Raw genomic sequence first — 12,272 nt, forward strand, 5'->3', positions numbered from 1 at the left:
TTGGTAGACCAGGCTGGCCTCGAACTCAGAAATCCGCCTGCCTCTGCCTCCCGAGTGCTGGGATTAAAGGCCTGCGCCACCAGGCCCGGCTAACATCTTTGTTTTTTAATGCAGAAGGCTGCCTTCTTTAAAACAACAAAAAAGTAACAGGCAGTGATGGCACATGCCTTTAATGCCAGCACGTAGTAGACAGGGGCAGGTGGACCTTCATTAGTTCGAGGCCAGCCTGGTCTACAGAGTGAGTTCCAGGACAGCTAGGAGGACTATACAGTGAAACCCTGTGTCGAAAAACCAAAACAGAACAACAACAACAAAAAGAACTGATTTTTATCTATATACTATATTCAGATTTGCTTGTCAAAATATTATTTGTAAATTTTGGCATTACAGAACATGAAAATATATTCATTTTCCAACTAGGGAAGTAAATTGTCAGAGATATTTGTCTGAGCTGATCCAGTTCTTAGTATATAGGAATATCATATTTTAGAGTTTTCTCCTAAAATCCCCATTACTTATATTTATTAAAGGGACAGTCCAAGTTTTCCAAGTATTTTTGGTCTTAATTTTTTTTTTGAAACAGGCTTTCTCACTACATAGCCCTGGCTGTCCTGGAACACACTGTGTAGAGACCAGGCTGGTCTTGAACTCATGGAGATCTGCCTGCCTTTGCCTACTGAGTTCTGAGATTAAAGGCATATACCATCATGCTTGGAATAAAATTTATGTATGTATGTGTGTGTGTGTGTATGTGTGTGTGTGTGTGTGTGTGTGTGTGTGTGTTTGTCCTTTGAAACTAGGAAATCATGTCTGGTGCTCTGGCGCTCTGGAGGTGAGGTTACCAGAGGTTATGAACTTACTTACCTGCCATAGATACTGGGAACCGAACTCAGCTCAGGCAGTTGAATCTATCACTCGAGTCCCCCCTTCCTTTGGTGTTTTTTTTTTTTTTTTTGGCTTTTTGTGATAGGATTTCTGTATGAAGCCTCAGCCAGTCTGGATCTTGTTATCTAGATCAGTCTAGCTTTGGATTTGACGGCGATCTTTGACTATACCTCCCCGAGTACTAGGATTGCAGGTGATCTTGCTTTTTTTTTTTTTAAAGAACATTCTTCTTCGATTAACATCCTGTCAGAAAATGTTATTTTTGATATTTTTAATTCATTTTTTGAACATGTATATACATTGCGTGGCTGCCTGTATGCAATAGCTCTTTTTTTTAAAAAAAAAAAAAAAGATTTATTTATTTATTTATTTATTATATGTAAGTACACTGTAGCTGTCTTCAGACACTCCAGAAGAGGGAGTCAGATCTTGTTAAGGATGGTTGTGAGCCACCATGTGGTTGCTGGGATTTGAACTCTGCACCTTTGGAAGAGCAGTCGGGTGCTCTTACCCGCTGAGCCATCTCACCAGCCCAAAATATCCCATTTTTGAATTGATTAAGTGGGCATCATTATACGTTGCTTGATTGTTTGGAATTATACAACTATATCTAGGAAATTTGAAAAAATTACTAATACTTCTGTAACTAGTGTAGAAATGAAAAATTTCCAATATATAATCAAAAGTGCATTTAAATAGATTATTTCACATGGCAGGAGTTCTGTTTTAGCTTGGCTATTTACATTTGCTGATTTTGTTCATTAAAAAAAAAGTGTGTGTTTGTTGTATGCAGTTGTGATTTCTACTGTTCCCGCATGTGCAATTGATGTCACAACTAATGCAGACAGAAAAGGAAAAAAAATTGAATCACTTCCCTTTTCCACTCTTGATGGACAGTTTGCAGAGCTCTATGTGCCTTTTGGCATTAGGAAGAAACTAGTTTCTGTGCTTCCCCTCTGCTTCCCGCCCCTCCCCTCATGTCAGTCACTGTTTCTCTCTCATTTTTTTTGGTGAGTGCCTCTCCACTGAGCTATCTAGCCATACTTTACCTCTTCTCCTCCTTCCTTCCTTCCTTTCCTTCCTTTCTTTAATTCTTTCTTAATTTTATTTAATTTTTTTTTACAGTTCAGATTTTATCCCCTTCCCAGTCTCTTGAGGGTTAGGCCCCCTCCTTTCCCACTGAGTCCAGAAGCAGAAGTCCTCTGCTGTATGTATGTTGGGGGCCTCATATCAGCTGGTGTATGCTGCCTGGTTGGTGGCACAGTGTCTGAGAGATCTTGGGGGAATCTACATTTTATGTATATATGTATATATGTATGTATGTATGTATATATGTGTATGTAGTGCTGGGAATTGCACATCCTAGACAAAAGCTCTGCAACTGAGCTATATCCCCAGTCTCAGTGGTATTTATTTATTTATTTATTTATGAGAAAAATCTCATTATGCAACTGCATCTGGCCTGAAAGTCACTATATAGCCTTGACTGGCCTTGAACTTGTAATCCTGTTGCCTCAGCCTCCCAAGCACAAACACTTAAAGATCGGAGCCACCATGCCCAGCTTCATTCTGCTCTCTTAGGGGTTCATCTGATCTGAGGTACATGCCACTCAGGAGAAAGAAGAATTGAAAGTGCTTCAGTTATGACCGAAAAAAACCACCATAAAAGATCAGAACAGAGTAAAAGAACTGAAAAGTTGAGAGGCCTCTCTAAAGAAAACTCTCAAAACTCTGTATGAGAAATTTGTAGTCACCAGTATGATAACGTCTCTTAAAAGTGGCTCCTAAGAGGTTTGGATGTAGCTCCGTTGTAGAGCATGTGTTTACCATGTGAGTTTCCCTGCTTTCAATCCTTGGCACATAGAGGAGTTGACCCTACAGCTAACCAAGCGTTACAAAGAGCTCAGTTGTTAGAGTTCCAAGTGTGTGTGATTGCCTTTGTGGTGGAGTAAAGGAAGGTATCTGACATTTGCTTTGAGATAGGATCTCTCTAACTGGTCCAGATGGTCCTGTAACTAACTCACTGTGTAACCCTGGCTGACCTCAAACTTGAGATCATCCTGCACTTGCCTCCTGGTTGCTGGAATTATGGGTATGGACCACCGCTGCTATGCCTGGAATGAGACTATTTTTCTGTTGATAAAAATCATTTGCTCTGGGCTGGAGAGATGGCTCAGTGGTTAAGAGCACCGACTGCTCTTCCAAAGGTTCTGAGTTCAAATCCCAGCAACCACATGGTGGCTCACAAACATCCGTAATGAGATCTGATGTTCTCTTCTGGTGCATCTGAAGACAGCTACAGTGTACTTACATATAATAATAAATCTTTAAAAAAATCATTTGCGGGCTGGTGAGATGGCTCAGTGGGTAAGAGCACCCGACTGCTCTTCCGAACGTCTGGAGTTCAAATCCCAGCAACCACATGGTGGCTCACAACCATCCGTAACAAGATCTGATTCTGGAGTGTCTGAAGACACCTACAGTGTACTTATATATAATAAATAAATAAATAAATAAATAAATCTTAAAAAAAATCATTTGCTCTAAAAATGATGGTAATGTTGATTGTTTCTCCTCTTTTTTGTGATGCTAAATATATAACCTATTTTATGCTAGACAAATACTCTCCTGAACTCCAACTCTAGTAGAATTCTTCTTTATCAATCATAAGTTAGTCTTTTATATTAATTATTGTTAGCATATTAGTACACCGATGCTATCAAGTTCAGGGTATAATTATTAATAAATATATTACTAAAATAGTACTATTTTTATCATTTGAATATAGATCATTAATTTTGACTAAAATGTTTTCTGATATTTCATATTTTGATTATTTCATTTTTGTTTTTATTCATGTGTGTGCACATATGTATGCCATGCATGTTTGAATAATTATGAAGTCCCAGGGCTTTGGATCCCTTGGAGCTAGAGTTACAGAGACTTGTGAACGCCCTGATATGGATCCTGGGAACCAAAGTTTGATCCTCTGGAAGAGTTACAAGTGCTTGCAACTGCTGAGTTATCTCTTTAGATATCTCTTTAAAAATTATTTTTTTATTTATATGTATATGTCTCTGTGTGTTTATGTGCACATGTATGTAGGTTCCTGAAGAGGCCAGAAGAAGGCACGGATCCAGTGGAGCTGTATTTCTGGATGGTTATAAGCCTCTGGATTTGGTTTCTGGGAACTGGGATCTGGCCCTCACTCAGTAAGAGCAGTATGAGTTCTTCAGTTACGAAGCTATTTCTGTAGCTTTTTGGTTTTGTTTTTGTTCTTTCTTTGAGAAAGGGTTTTACTTCTGGCTTAGCTTGCCTGGAACTTCCTCTGTCCCCTGCTTCAGCTCCAGGGTGTTAGGAATGCAGGTGTGAGTTACTGTACCTGACATTGGTTTGAGACTGGTTCTTGTGTAGTCCAGGCTGGCTTTGAGCTTGGTATGTAGCCAAGGATGACCTTGCATTCCCGATCCTTCCGCCTTTACCTCCCCAGTATTGGGATTACAGGCACACACCATCACTACTGGCTTCCTATTTCACTGTTAATTCTCCTGTTAAGTTTTAGTTCCAATTTATAGCCATACTATCTTGATAGTGGCTTTTAATCACAATTCTAAATACATTTTAATGTATCAATTGTATATCTTCAAATATTGTCCATCTAGAGGACATACATTTCTAGCTGGGTCTATTAATTTGGGTCATGAAAACTGTGTAGTCTTCAGTTTTTTTTCCTTTTGCTTTTTTGATAATGAGTATTACTTTATAGTCCATGGTAGCTTAGAACTCACGGTGTGCTCAGGATGGCCTTGAATTGAGTGGCATCCTCCTGCTCTTGTGCTGCCATTATTCTCACACATAGCTTTTTTTATAGTTGTAAATCCTTAAATCCACTCAGGGATGATTGCTAGTAGGAGAATTATTTTCTCTATTGTATAATTTGATCTTTAGTGCAAAAGTATGATTAGAATTGTGGAAGAATTTGTTCGCAGTGGTTATTAAATATATAACCCACAATTTCCCATTTCCTAACTTTTGAACATGGGCTAAGTCATAGGATCGAGAGTCTTCTTGTTTATTTATCTTTTAAGACCGTGTCTTAGTATGTAGGTCGGATCAGCCTTGAACTTGGAATATCTTAACCTCCCCAGTGCTGGGATCTGAGGCATGTACCATTGGGCACATGCAGTACTTTGTGATAGTGACCAGAACAGTTTGGTTTGAAAAATAAATCTCACAATCTGTCTGTTGTTTTTACTTTGGTAGGGGTAAATCTTTTTAGGTTTTGAGGATGACGCTGGGGCTTTGTACGTGCCAGACAAGCTCTGTACTCCTGGACTGAGTTCCCAACCCCAAACTAGATAATATGTCACAGGGGCAGATTTTATTCCCAGGCATAGTAGGTGGGTAAATTAGAGTTTAAAAGCACTCAATATTGGCTTCAAAGCCATGCTCTTACTTAGTATAAAGGAATAGTAATTTTGTTGTCATTATTATTTTGAGACAGTAGTTTTACTGTGTTGCCTAGGCTGGTCCCAAACTTCTCAGTTTAAACAATCTTCCCACTTCAGCCTCCCCTGTACCTGTGGTTTCAGGTACCCTCCACCAGGCCTAGTTAAGACTGACTATCTATCTATCTATCTATCTATCTATCTATCTATCTATCTATCTATCTGTGTTGAGACAGAATCTTACTATGTAGCCTAGGCTGGCTTACAGGCTAGGAAGTATGACTTAAGAATACCTAGTAGATAACCATGAGTGCTTGTGCATTCCTGTAATACTAGCAAGAGGATCAAGAGTTCAGGCCAATGTTGTAGCAAGTTGGAGGCCAGCCTATTTGATATTAGAGTCTGTCTCAAAAATTCATGTATACAAGAACTGGATCTGGTAGCTCACCTTTAATCCTAGCATTTAGAGGGCTCAGTCAGGAAGATGTTCTTGAGTTTGAGGCAGACTTGGGCTAAATAATGAGTTCCAGGCTACCCTAAGCTACAGAGAAAAACCCGCTGCAGGAAAAGTTGTGATAGCTCATTTTTTTGTTACTTTCAAACGAATTTCAAAAGTAAGGACATGCAGTTTCCCTTTTCTTTGTCAGTATCTTACAGTGGAGACCAGGCTGGCCTTAACCTCACAGCGATCCTCTTGCCTTGCTGGTATTAAAAACATGTTCAGCACTACCAACATGTTCTCCTATCTTTACAGTAGACCTTGCTACACTTTACTATTTATATTAAAGGATAGAGTCAAACTATTCTGAAAGAAAGTACAGTAGAACTTAGTAAGGAAGTAGAGATTGGAACATTCCCAGATACATTTCTTGGATCTGTGGATGTATTATTCTCCTTCTAATATGTTATTTGTTGTAAAAGTAATTTTTATCAACCTATGTAATACAATTCTAAATTATAGCTCTGCTGTACTATCAATTTAGTATATTACAGGAGTTCTAGTCTAATCAATACTAAGCAATATGTAAGTTCTACATAATTCCATAGAAAAAGAGGACAGGTTGGGAGGAGCCAACAGTACACCTACTATGAACATGGTATCTTGGAACTCGTGCTAACTAGCAGATGACATCATCATGATGTCACTCTGCTTCCCTACCAAGAAAACCTGTAACAATATGCTTGTGTAATCAGCAAGGCACAAACTCTGGAGCTTCAAGATTTTACAGATAATTTCCATAATTACTAAATGCTGCACCACAGTTCTGCTTAATGAGTTTTGAAATAGAAAATGTCAGCAAGAGAAGAGGCCCGGGCATCTCTAACTCTTCCAAAGTTGGGTGTGGATGGGATTCTCATGCAGCATATCCGTAATGTAGGGAATGTTTATGGTGTGTCTCCAATTGTACTTATAGCCTGTAAGATAAGCAGAGATTTGCAAGGTGTCTTGCTCCAGTGGAGCCTCACTAGGGAAAGATGTTATTAAATGCAGAGAAATGAAGTATTAGGCTGTGGTACTGGTTCTGAGGTATTTGGAGTTACAAAAGAGAGTGAGTAGGAGTGTTCGACATACCTGTTCATAGTGGAGTAGGACTTCTGTTCCTTTACTTACTCAACAATGACTTACCTAGTAGCTGCTCCGCTCTCCAGAGTATGCTAGTATGTATACCAGTAGACACCTATCTGGACTTTATGGATCAGTCAGTGATACTATTTACATATGAGAAAGCATTCTAGATGAAGGGACAGAAAAGAAGGAAGAGATGAATACTGTGTGGCTTTTAGTGAAGGACTTGCCAGGATATAGTAGGGATTTTATGTCAATACAGAACATTGAAGGTAAAGACTCTGGGGATTGTTTAAGTCTGTGGGTTCAGTGTTTTAGAGAGTGTGAGGAGTATGAACTTTGGAGGCATACTACTTTGGTTTGTTTGGTCTTATCTCTGATTCCCAAGTGTTGAATATTTTGTAAGTTTTCTCAAGGTTACAACTTCATAGACATTTGTGTCAGGTGACTGAGCTTCTTAACCCTTGGACCAAGTGGCCTTAGGCTAATCAATATGTAAACAAAATGCCAGTGGGAAGTCTTAGAGATGAGGATAAACAGAAGGAAATTAGGTGAAGAAAGAGAAAAAGCTAGACTGTGTGGCAAGGCTGCCAAGCATCTTCAAGGCAAAACAGTATATTTAACTAGTCTTTCCACATTCCCCTCCTGTTTTCGGAGATAGGGTCTCATAAATTCATGCTGTTTTCAAACTAGCTATGCAGCTGAAGATCATAGTGACGTACTGAACCTCCTGCCTCCGTCACTTGAGTGTGTATCACCATGGCTGCCTTATATGCTGCTGGAGATTGAATCCAGGTCTTCACACTGGCTGGGCAAGGGCTCTACCAACACACACCGCTACTGAGCCTAGCCCTAGTTTTCTCTTTCCGAGGGAGGCTTTCTTTTTATAGCTACGGCTGACCTCAAACTCCTTGTATAGTTTAGGGTGGCTTCAAACTTTAAATGCAGCCCAATCTGTCCTTAAACTTGGCTCTACTCTGGCCTCAGCTTCCTAAGTGCTAGGATTACAGAGGTATGGAGGTGTGTGTGTGTGTGTGTGTGTGTGTGTGTGTGTGTGTGTGTGTGTGTGTTGAGTGGGGGTGTGTCTGCAATCAGCCCTAGCTGATTGTGATTCTCCAATACTATGTTTCTCTTTGGCAAATGCGAAGAGAAGCAACAGCTACTTGGCCCATCCATTTGAGAGCTGCTGGAAGTTGTTTCATCTTGTCAGTTTCTGTGACAGTGGGGCTGGGGCCCAGGCACTTGTGCGAGCTAGGCCAGCTGTCTGCCTCTGAGATACACCCACAGCTCTGCATCTGAAGCATGTGCTCAATTTTAGATTATCTTTCATAATGGAAGCAACTGGCCACACCAGTTGTGTCTTGGTTTTCTGTTGCTCCTAAACACAATTTTGGATAGAGGTTTATTATAGAGCAAGCACTGGTTGTAACCTATGTTTGTTTTCCTGTTGCCTCATGAATGCCTGTCATGACCTGCATTTTCTCACCTTTTTTTTTTCTTTTGTGGAGACAGGGTTTCTCTGTGTAGGTCTGGCTGTCCTGGAACTCACTCTAGACCAGGCTGGCCTCGAACTCAGAAATCCCCCTGCCTCTGCTTCTGGAGTTCTCGGCTCATTTTCTCACTTTTAACCTTTGGGCTTGATGTAAGTGCTATCATATTCTAGAAAGGTTTGGTACTGCTGTCCTGGCACTTTTTAGTTCTTTTCCCTGTCACCAAACCGGTAGGAATGAGCATGTAAGATCACCTTTGTCAGCCCAGTCTTTCGTTGTGATCACCTCTTTCTTTGTTTAGCATTTTATTTCTTTGATTTTATGTTTTGAGACATGTCTCCCTATGTAGCTTTGACTTGCTCTCTAGTCCAAGCTGGTCTTAAACGTTTGATCATTCTCATAAGTCTGCCCCCCCATGTGCTGGATCTATAGACAGTTGAGCAGCAACACAGGGGGAAGTGGCTTCGGGCCTGATTTTGTCTTTGTTTTTGACACAAGGTCTCACACTATGTTCTAGGTTTGCCTAACACTCACTGGGTAGGTCAGACTAACCTAGAACTCATAGCAGTTCCCCTGTCTCAGCCTCCTGAGTGCTGGGATCATAATTGTGAATCATATTTAATATGAGGAACTGCTTCTTCACTTATAATTTTCAAAAGCTGAGTAACATAGGTTTATTAAGAAAACATGAAAAAGAACTCCTGAAGAGGAGTTACCAGGAAGAAATATCCAGCTTCTGTAAAATTTTGTAACTATTCCTTTGTGTGTATACATATATGTGTACCATGTCTTATGTGTGAAGGTCAGAGAACAACTGAGAGGAATTAATTCTCTTCTTCTTCACTGAGACTCTTGTCTAGGGCGTATGACAGGAAAGGGATACATCAGAGAGAAGACCCTTTTGGAACCAGCTTGGCGAAGTCAGGAGCTGAAGTTTCTAGATGTGCCAGTAGATCCTGATCTGCAAGTTTGAGATGCTCTACTTTCTCACTGTTGTGCTCCGTGAACCCCCAGGACATGGGATTATGCAATGGTGGGCCTGAAAGCTACCCAAGCCATTCTTCTTTCTTCAGGCAGTTTACCTACTGTGTACCGACAGGCAGGAGGAGTCCTGCCAAGGTCACCATTTGCATCTTTTCCTTTCCCATCTTAAGGTGCCTTTTTAACCCAACAGACAATCTTTAGGTGTTTGTGTGAGAATTTCAGGAAGTTATGTCCGTTTTCTTGCTCTATTTAGTCTATACTCCCTAGTAAAATGACAGTGCCTGCTCTGTCTAGCATGAAGGTTATAAATGCCAAGTACAATAATCGTATGTAAAACACTTTGTAGATAGATCATAGTGTGTGGCGCAAGGGTGAGCTGATATCCACTCTGGTTATATTGTGTAGTAGTGGGAGGTACACTGACTTCCAGCTGAGTCTGGAGTTTCTCCTTTAGTTCTGCTGCTAACACACCAACCTTGAGCAAATTAGCTGGCCTTTTCAGACTTTGTTTCTTCATCTCTTTTTTTTGTTTGTTTGTTTCTTCATCTCTTAAATTAAAGTTGATGATGCCATCCCTATCTATCTGCAAAGTTGCAGTTTGTAAATTTGTATTTCTCTTCTTCTCATATTACACCCTATCTGCAGTTTCCCTTCTCTCCTTTCCTCCCAGCTCTCCTCCTTTCTTCCCTCTCCCCCAGATCTCCTCCTCCTCCATTTCCCATCAGAAAAGAGAAGGCTTAGCGATATCAACAGTACACAGAAGAAAAAGATGCCATAAGACTAGGCACATTCCCTTAGTAAGTCTGGACAAGGCAACCCAGTAGGAGAGAGAGGGTCCCCCAAAGCAGGCAAAAGAGTCAGGGACAGCCCTCCCACTTCTACTATTAGGCGTCCACAAGAACACAAAGTTGTACAGCCAGAATATCTGTGCAGAGGACCTAGGGCAGACCCGTGGAGGCTCCCTGGTTGTTGGTGTACACAGGCGACTACTGTACTTGCACATTTTCAATTTTGATCAGTTTATCTTCCTCTGTGCTTATGTGTCCACATTGAATTTCTTGTATTTATACTCACTGCTTACTTTTTTAAAGAAACGAGTTACTTCTTTTTATTTTGTGTGCATGGGTGTTTTGTCTGCATGTATGTTTCTGTTATGGTGTCCATCCCCTGCAACTGCAGTTACATACAGTTGCTGCCATGTGGGTGATGGGAACTGAACCTGGATCTTCTAGAAGAGCAGCTAGTGTTCTTAACTGCGGTGCCATCTCTTTGGCCCCTATAATCACACCACTTTCAATTGTATTTATTTCTAAAATGTATGTGAAACTGTAGCTGTAGCCTGTGCGTATAGTGCCCGAAGAGGCCAGAAAAGGGCTCTGACTCTGCTGGAACTGTAGTTAAACTTAGTTGTGGGAAGCAAATGAATATCCTCTGCAAGCGAAGCAAGTACTCCTAACTAATTGCTTTCCCAAGTCACTTCACTTTCAAAGGGAAGTGTTGTCAGTGAGAAAACATTATGCAGATTTAGTTTTTAGCTGGAACTTGTTAGTTTAGCCTGTCTCTAGGTGTGCATATGCATGTATATGTATGTGCAGTATTTATCAAAGGCGGAAAGGAAAGTCGCTGTACAAAAGTACTTTGTACATTTATTTCAATCCAGGCCTTGTAGGAGATATTTGTATTCCCAGCACTTTGGAGGCTGAGGCAGAACTGTGAGTTCTAGTCCAATCTGGGCTGTGGAATGTGTGACCCTGTCTCAAGAAAACAAAAAATCAAAACGAAAGATACTTTTTGTTTTTGTTTTTGTTTTTTGAGACAGAGTCTCGCTCTGTAGCCCTGGCTGTCCTGGAACTCACTCTGTAGACCAGGCTGGACTCAAACTCAGAAATCCACCTGCTTCTGCCTCCCAAGCGCTAGCATTAAAGGTATGCTGCCCCCGCTCTTCAAATATTTAATGGAACAAACTAGAGCAGCATTTAAAGTGGAGTTATAGCTTTGTTCCCCCACAAGGTTTTAGAGTCAAAATGTCCATCCTAGGGCTGGGCTGGGGGACTCTGGGTCTGATTGCCTGCACAACAAAAAAGGTGACTCATCCTTTAAAGCAAACTAACTAAAGGCAGGAATTGACTTTGCGAAAACAGCTTATCCAAATGGGGGAAAAGAGCTTTCTTTTAGGCCAGGTCCATCTTTTACAAACAACTTATCAAACAACAGAACTCAGGAGTAGATTCTGGACAGAACATTATTCCAGTAAATCATGATGAATTTGCACCTTTTTTTCAGTGTTAGAGGTTGAATACCATGCATAAGCTAGGCTCTACCATCCTGAATTTGGATTTGAAATACCCTAAATAGTAAGCATTATTATTACTGACAATTTGTCTTGTTCTGCTATTCCCACCCTGAGACAGGGCTTCTCTGGTTCTGTAACTTGCTTTCTATACCAGACTGACCTTGAACATAGAGATTCTCTTACCTGCTGACTACTGGGATTAAGGGAATGCACTATCATGCCTGGTATTGATTTCTTTCTTTTTTAATAGGTTTTTCTGTGGAATACACATGCAAATTGCTTAAAGGTTACTATAGTGAAACAAATGCACATTCAAGACAGATGTGTTACTAGAGTCCTCATGTTGTCCAGTGCTTCTAGACTTGTTCATGCTATACTTTTCCTATATCTTTGTTAGTGTGCATCTTCTGACTTCCTCCTCCCCATTACCCATCTCTGAACATTTGATTTTTGTTGATTCCGAGTATAAGTAAGATTATGGGATACTTTTCTTTTCTGTGTTTAGTTTACTTCATTTGGCAAATCCTCCTACCTCATGAAGGACATGGAAAATGGTAAATACTTTACTTTTTAAAATAAAGCTTAGATCTTCCATTGTATACATG

General features: G+C 40.4%; 1 protein-coding gene across 3 annotated transcripts in view; it reads left to right on the forward strand.

Moving 5' to 3' along the window:
- Positions 1–12,272, forward strand: part of Atp7a (ATPase copper transporting alpha) — a 104,398-nt gene that overhangs the window by 2,224 nt on the left and 89,902 nt on the right. Inside the window, exon 1 of one of the 3 annotated variants that reach the window (XM_029534147.1) lies at positions 4,023–4,097. The exons of the other annotated variants lie outside the window; for them this stretch is intronic. The gene's annotated coding sequence lies outside the window, so the exon portion shown is untranslated. Of the gene's footprint in view, positions 1–4,022; positions 4,098–12,272 lie in introns of those variants that run through there. 3 annotated transcript variants of the gene reach the window in all.

The sequence above is a fragment of the Mus pahari genome, chromosome X (assembly GCF_900095145.1).
Source record: "Mus pahari chromosome X, PAHARI_EIJ_v1.1, whole genome shotgun sequence".
Taxonomy (NCBI): Eukaryota; Metazoa; Chordata; class Mammalia; order Rodentia; family Muridae; genus Mus; species Mus pahari.